Raw genomic sequence first — 7,988 nt, forward strand, 5'->3', positions numbered from 1 at the left:
TTAAAAGTATTTGTTTGGTCGGTACTCTTTGACTTAAACACTTTAGATTTTTATCAAGCCATAAACAGTCTCAGATTTAGCTCTCAAATTTGTCTGTTTCTCTGAGAACCACCCATCCATCCATCGGCTAAATCCCTTTGGTGGAGCCAGTCCCGGCTACTGTTGAGCGAAGGCGATGTCCACCCTGGACAGGTCACCAGTCTGTCGCAGGGCTTACTGAAAACCCTTTATGTAAATCCAACCCTTTTATAACTTTATGTAGTCTTTTCCATTAATGAACAGCTTCACCAGCGTAAGCAAAAACCACCCGGAGGTATAAGTGGAGCACATGGCGCCATGAGGTAAGAGCACTGGTGCCTTAAAGTGCACCAGGAGTTCCATCAAATAACCGAGAATTTACTAGGAAGTCTACAGGAACATCTATACTTAAAGTTCTGATCTAAACCACCCAAAACAACAAAGTTAAATGAAAACTTTGGGCTTTTAAGACAAAATCTCCTTGAAACTTTTTGGACGCCACTTTTGATACTGAGTTGAAAACGTTCATGAAGCAAAACAAGTTCTAGGTTAAAATAAGCCAAAACAGAGAAGCTGGAGGCGTTTGCCTCGTCTGCATTATTTTGACGGGTGAGTTTATTTTTTTTTATTAGCTGCAGGAGATCAAAGCGGCTCAGTGGGCGGCAGATTGTTCAGCGCGACTTAAAAAAGCGCCCCGTTAGATCTTCAAGGAGGCAGTGGAGCAGGAAGTGAAGTGAGTCTGGTAAAGATGTCATCCTCCTGCACGGTATCTGAGACGGCTGAGCGTCTCCTTTCAAATTTAAGGACAAAAACAAAGACGAGGAGAAACAACTGCAAAAACATCCAACCAATACAGAAGTTAATACAATTTCTGCCTTTATTCCATCACAAAGACAGAAGAAAATCCCATCAATTCTCCACATTTCCCATCACTGTCCTCTATATTTTTCCTACATGCCAACACTAGAGGTCAGTCAAGAGCCTTCCATTGATTCCATCCACTCCACTTTCATCCTTTTTCAAAAGAATCTCCATTGTGACATAAAATTGCTCAAATCAGCTCTAAAATCTGTCTTCAGGTACATTATGACTTGACAGGAAAAGAATTAAGAAATTGAGAAGAGTGGATAAGATTAAACAAAAAGATTTCATGGTTTTTGGTTTCAATTTTCTACAGTTTTGCCTGATGGCGTACCAAATCCCTTTAGAGAGGTGAAATTAGCTGCAAGGTGGCGTTTAATGTGCCGGAAAGTAGAATTGATGAGCAATGGGTCCCTGAGGGAATTGCGACTGACACAGCAGGTATTAGTACAGTCTTCAGTAAACTTTTTTGCATGAAATCACAAACGTTGATCAAGTACTTGAACGGTGGGGTTGACCTGTACTGGTGATGTCAGTTTTTGGGTTGTCCAGACCCATGGAGGGCCATAGAAGAGTGGACACTTAGAGGAGCGCAGGTACAGTTAGTGCTACCTTATGGGGTCCAGAAGACCCTACCCCTCACAATGATGAGTTATCCTTCCCATGATAGGTAGACTAAGGTGGACAAGATCTCATGTCTGCCATGGACACCAGTGAAAACCAAAACTCATTGAGAAAAATAAGTTCTGTGCGCTGTCCTGTGGGTTCCAGATGACCCCACTCCAAACGTTAACGTGCTTAAGACAGGACAAGGGCTAGAGGTTTGTAGGGCTAGAGATTTGTAGGGGTAGAGGTTTGTAGGGCTAGAGATTTGTAGGGGTAGAGGTTTGTAGGGCTAGAGATTTGTAAGACTAGAGGTTTGTAGGGCTAGAGGTTTGTAGGGCTAGAGATTTGTAAGACTAGAGGTTTGTAGGGCTAGAGGTTTTTAGAGCTATAGGTTTGTAGGGCTAGAGATTCATAGGGCTAGAGGTTTGTAAGACAAGAGGTTTGTAGGGCTAGAGTAAGTAAGTAAAGTTTATTTATATTGCACTTTTCCCAGACAGCAGTCACAAAGTGCTTTACATGATATAGGTAAAAAATGCATGAAATAAATAAAAGAGATACATAAAATACAGCATATTTAAAAGAACAAAAAAATTCTAAAAACACATAAAATTCCAAAAAACATTATTAGCTGTCCAGAGGCCCACTCAGTGGGGCTGGACAGCTTGATTGTAAAAATGGGTTTTAAAAACATCAATAAAATCCAGGGAATGTAAAAATGAGGGGAGTTCATTCCACCGCCTAGTTGTCACTGCTTTAAAAGAACGGTCTCCTCGGATTTTAAAACGTGTCTGAAACACCATCAGTAGGTTTTGCCCTGAGGATCTCAGTCTTTGGGAAGGGGTATAGGGCTGGATGAGGTCTGAGATGTATGAGGGGGCTTGTCCAGGAAGGGCTCTGTAGGTCTCTGTGGGTCGTGACTAAAATTCTAAAATTAATTCTAAAAGTGACCGGGAGCCAGTGAAGAGACTTTAAAATGGGGGTGATGTGGGTTCTTTTGTTAGTGCGGGTCAAGAGCCGGGCAGCAGAGGTCTGAACCAGCTAGAGGTTTGTAGGGCGAGAAGTTTGTAGGGCGAGAGGTTTGTAAGGCTAGAAATTTGCAGGTCTAAAGGTTTGTAGGGCTAGAGGTTTACAGGGCTAGACTTTTGTAGGGCTAAAGGTTTGTAGTGCTAGAAATGTGTACGGCTATAGATTCATAGGGCTAGAGATGTGCAGGGTTAGATGTTTGTAGGGCTAGAGATTTGTAGGGCAAGAGGTTTGTAGGGCTAGAGATTTGTAAGGCTAGAAATTAGTAGGGCTGGAGTTTTGTAGGGCTAGAGATTTATAGGACTAGGGGGTTGCAGGGCTAGAGATTTTTAAGGCTAGAGATTTGTAGGGCTAGAGGTTTGTAGGGCTAGAAGTTTGTAGGGCTAGACATTTGTACGACTTGAGGTTTGCAGGGCTAGAGGTTTGTGGGGTTAGAGGTTTGCCGGGCTACAAGTTTGTAGGGCTAGACATTTGTACGGCTATAGATTCATAGGGCTAGAGGTTTGTAGGGTTAGAGGTTTGCAGGGCTAGAGGTTTGTAGGGTTAGAGGTTTGCAGGGCTAGAGGTTTGTGGGGCTAGAGGTTTGTAGGGCTAGAGGTTTGTAGGGCTAGAGGTTTGTAGGGCTAGACATTTGTACGACTTGAGGTTTGCAGGGCTTGAAGTTTGTAGGGCTAGATATTTGTAGGGATAGACGTTTTTAGGGCCACCTAAGGGGACGTGAAAATGGGTTGTACCATTATCCAGCTTGTGGTAAGTGTATCATGAAGCATTCAGCAGGGTTATTTGAAAAGGTGCAGCACAGCAGCAGAAGGACACTAAGTCTCCATAGAAGTCTATACTTCTGTAGCACTAGTGAGTCTCACCTGGTTTCCAGTTCTCCGCCACGCATGTCCCTCTTTTGTTGGTTTCAGTTGGAAATGAGCCGCTTTTTAAATAGAATTTTGTGGACCATGACAACACAACAAAGCTGCTTTGTTTCTGCAGCTAATGACTTGGCCCACAGCTGAAAAAAAAAAAAATGTTTGCCAGTAGAATCGCTCATAGAAATAGGTATGCATGAAATCACAGAAACACTTTGAAGTGCCACTGCAGCCCTACAGACATTTATTTATCTGCCTTTCAGCAATAGAAAGCTCATTTTTATGTAGTTTGTTTGTGTTTTTTTTGAAGCAGTACACTTGCTCTGGACAGAGCGCGCTCAGAACGGCCTCTTCCTCGTTTGCCTACACATGCAGAAAGACTCGCATCCTGAAAGGAATGTGTACCCACAAGGTCCTCATTAGCAGGCACAGTTGGTTCATTTCTGCTGTGCACCGCTCTTTATCGTCCAATAACAGACGGGAAGATAAAAAAAAAAAAGCTTCTGACCCGACTTAACCCAGTTCTAATTCACTTGTGAATAGAAACCACTGCCAGCACAAGTATTAGATCACAGCTTGCATAAATGTTTTCCTGCACTTTTACAGACCAAAATCTGGAAATAAAGCAGGACTTTCATGAGCGACGCTGCTGCAGGATAACAGAAAAACCACATAAACGCACTGCTTTCTTTACACTTTAGCTCCACTGTTCATGAGAAGGTTAAAGCACTGTGAGTGACTCTTGGGTTCATCAATAAAACACGGCTCATGGCGTGCTGCTGGGCATTATACGCTGCATAAAATCAGACTTTCCAAACATCTGCTGGGCGACGGTTGGAATGCCTGACATATTTCTGCAAACAATCCAGATGCGATCATCGGCCATAGCTGGGCCGGTCAGTCGATTCCAGACCGACATGGAGGTTCTTTGGTCAGGACGGGATGAATTGTTTTTCATTTTGATGACCAGTTTTTCTATCATGTTGGCTAATGAATAGAGGCAGAAAAGCCTTACTCTTTTGTTTTGTCTGAAATGTTAAAAAAATTCTGGACAAAGTTGAAAACATCCGAACCCTGACCTGTTATTTGGGCCAAGTCCAACTTCCTAATATATTAACAAAGTTAAAGAAGATAAATGATTGAACTATTTTAAATCTTGGTTTAGACCTCTGCCCCCCCGACCCGGTCCCAGCAGAGGATAATGGACTTGAAAACCAATGAAATATGTACTACAGTGAAACTTAGTCAATACTACAACATAGTAGTACTATAAAAATATAATTTTGTGAGAATGAAGTTGTAAATTTATGAAAAATAAGTCATCATTTTATGAGGATAATTAGTAAAAATGTATTGTACTAAAAACGTATTGATTATGTTGACAAAGTCCTGAGAAAAAAATTGTATTAAAAAAATTAAAGGCATAAACTTCTGAGAAAAAAGTTTAAAACTTTATTTTATTAGCACAGTGTTGAAAAATTATGAGAATAATTATTGCATTTATGAGATTAAAGTCATAACTTTATGAGAAAACGATCATTTAAAGAAAATACATATAATAATTTTATGAGAAAAAATGTAATTTTTAGGGAAAGTCTTAAAAAATAAAAAAAGTGTTTTAAGATAATAAAGTTGTACATTTATGAGTAAAATTTTTGCAAAAAAGTTGTAAAATGATAAGAAAATGTTTTAATTTCACAAGAATAAAGTGAATAATTTGTGAGAAAAAAATTGTAATTTCACAGGAAAAAAGTCGAAAATGTACAAGAAAAATTGAGAAGTTTTACAGGGAAATCAAAAATTTGCTAGAAAAAAGGTCAAGAATTAGGTTGTAAACATGTGAAAAAAAACTGTAATTTTAATTGAGCAAAGTTGTAAAACTGTTATTATTATTAATTAATTTATGTGGAAAAAAATCAAAATTTTACAAGAATAAAGGTTTAGAATCATAAGAAAACACAATTTAAAGACAAAAAGTTATTAATTTATTAAAAAAAAATAATTTTACAAGAATCAGAAAAAAATATATTAACAAAAAAATTGTAATTTTACAACAATTAAAATTTTTTTTTAAAAAAATCATAATTTTACGAGAATAAAGTAATAAAATCATTTTAAAAAATAACCTGCATAATCATGACAAAAAAATAATTTGACAAGGAAAAGTCGTGTTTTTTGACTTAGTATTTCCTTATTTGTGAAACCAATACTCAAGCTAAAACCTTACACCATAAGTCTCTCGTACTGAAACATGGTTTGGGTTCTTTTTTGGTTAGCGTTTATATTTTTCATAGTAAGCAGAATTTTAACAAATAGTTCTTATAACTCTTGAATTAAACTAATAAATCTTATGTATTCTTAGCTTATGAAATTATGACTTCATCATCATTTAATATTGATTCTTTGCGCATAAATTTGCATGCAATTTAGACTTTTTTATTGTAATTTAACAGGTTTAATTTAGAAAAAATATGACTCAATATTTTTAAGACTTCATTCTTGTATTTTTTTTTACTTATTTTCAAGAAATTACAACTTTTTTCTCATAATTTTATCACTTTAATTTTGTACATGTTTTTACTTTTTTGCAACGATTTTATTCTCATAAAATTTCAACCTTTTCTCAATTTTATGACTTTTTTGTACATTAATTGTTTTTTTTCATGGTGGTTTTAATACTCTTTTGCACAATACACTATAGATTATTTTACATATTTTTTTACTTTGTTTATAGTACTTACACACATTTTTCTCGTCTATTTATTCAAGGGACAAAAAGTCAGTTTAGCTTAGCTGAAGGGGAACGTAAGAACTACAGGAAGATGAATTAAGCATAATTCAAGCTTTGACTTTGTCATTAGCTTTGCCATAAATCCTGTTTTTGGTGACTATTTGTAAAGGTTTGTTTGATTCTACAAATATTTTTGATGAAATCCAATAAAATTGTTTCATTGAGATATAAACAGTGTCATTTATCATACCTTAAGTGATTTTTTTAGGTTTTTGCTCACAAAAGAGCAATTTTTATGTAAAAATATTAACATGTGTTCAGTAGGAAGAAAAAAAAATTAACTTATTTACCCAATGTCTCAAAATGGATCAAAACGTTTTTAACATGATGTAACTTTTATATAAATAATTATCTATCAACAAATTTAACCTTTTTTTAATACAGAAAGTTGTGATTTAAAAAATAAACAAAAGTAGGTGAGTTATTTTTAGCATAATGATTTGGAAAATTAGCTAAGTTTTTTCCCGCCAAATGTGTTCATGGAGGCAGCCATTTTGAAATGAGCAGGAAAGGCGCTTCTACTGCCCCCTAGTGGAATGATAATGCACTGCAAGGGAGAAAATATGGATCAAGTCACATATAATGGGTCTTTAAGGAAAGTTTAGATTATACTAACAAAATATATGTATACAAAATGACACAATGGTTATATAGCGTTTTTTTTTCCTCTTTTGGATTTTTTGAAATATGTCTGAGGCTACAACAGTTTGATTAAAATGACAGTAAATCCTCGACTCTGCTCACAACTTTTTGAAAGTTCTTCATGACTTCTTTCTGGTATCGGAGCTCCGTTTTCCGTGGGAACCGGTGAAGGATTGGCCCGAAGGTCCACACTTGGAGACAATAGAAAAACCCTTTCAAAACAAAAGTATCCGTCACACAAACGACCGCTGGAGCCATCTGGTCGGGATTACAAATGATACACAAACGTGGAAACGACTTCTCTGCGTTAGAACATGCTAAATTTAAATCTCCGTTTCTTTAAAACTGTTCTGCTTTTGGGAAACAGGAGGATTCTTTCCTAACGAGGAGCTGCAGGACCGCTCTGTCCAACCTTCTACAGTGTGTTTCACAATACGAACCAGTTCAGTTCCAGCACCAATACTTCACGTTTTATTACAAAAACTCTGGTTTCAAACATGTGGAAAACATCCGAGGAGTCGAGGATAGAGTAAAGATAACTCTGGAAAGAATTAACCGGTCTGGATTTGAAAAGCAACAAAGCTCAAGATCTGTGTGTGATAAAGAGAATTCGAAACTCACAGGAAAATAACACAATAGGAGAAGAATATCCCGGTAAACACTGTGTTTTTAACTTGATCTTATGGCAAATTTTTTAAAGAAAATGTAAATTAAATGTAAAATTGAGTTTATATTTGCATTTTTGAGTGTTTATTCATTCAAATTGTTGTGAAAAGCTATTCCTGTTTGTTTCTTTTTTGTAAACATTAGAAAAGAACAGGTAACACTAAATTTGTATTTAATACATGAAATCAAATAAGTCTCTTGGATTTTTCTAAATAATTTTGAAAGCAAAAATTTAAAAAACTTCATCGTAAAATTTTTTTAGAGTTAAAATGATAGTTTGGATTGAAAAAAGAAATAAAAAGGTAATTCTGACCTAAATTTGACAATAATTCTTTGACATTAGGAGCCAATGATTCTGTTGATTTGACAAAATATGAAAACGAATTCCATATGAAAGAATTGAAACTTTTACGTCTTTGGTTTGGCAGAAAGAAGAGTGGAGTTTAGAGCAGGAAAGTGGAAGCTGAAGAATCACAGAGAAATGTGGACATAACTGACATTATAAACTATACTAGAGTAAA

At 36.3% G+C, this 7,988-nt stretch overlaps 1 long non-coding RNA gene across 5 annotated transcripts in view; it reads right to left on the minus strand.

The window, feature by feature from the left end:
- The window catches only part of LOC112160028, a 375,093-nt gene that overhangs the window by 102,289 nt on the left and 264,816 nt on the right, over nucleotides 1–7,988 (minus strand). Inside the window, exon 5 of one of the 5 annotated variants that reach the window (XR_004949156.1) lies at nucleotides 2,329–3,511. The exons of the other annotated variants lie outside the window; for them this stretch is intronic. This is a non-coding gene — a long non-coding RNA (uncharacterized LOC112160028). Of the gene's footprint in view, nucleotides 1–2,328; nucleotides 3,512–7,988 lie in introns of those variants that run through there. 5 annotated transcript variants of the gene reach the window in all.

This window comes from Oryzias melastigma, linkage group LG2 (genome assembly GCF_002922805.2).
Source record: "Oryzias melastigma strain HK-1 linkage group LG2, ASM292280v2, whole genome shotgun sequence".
Taxonomy (NCBI): Eukaryota; Metazoa; Chordata; class Actinopteri; order Beloniformes; family Adrianichthyidae; genus Oryzias; species Oryzias melastigma.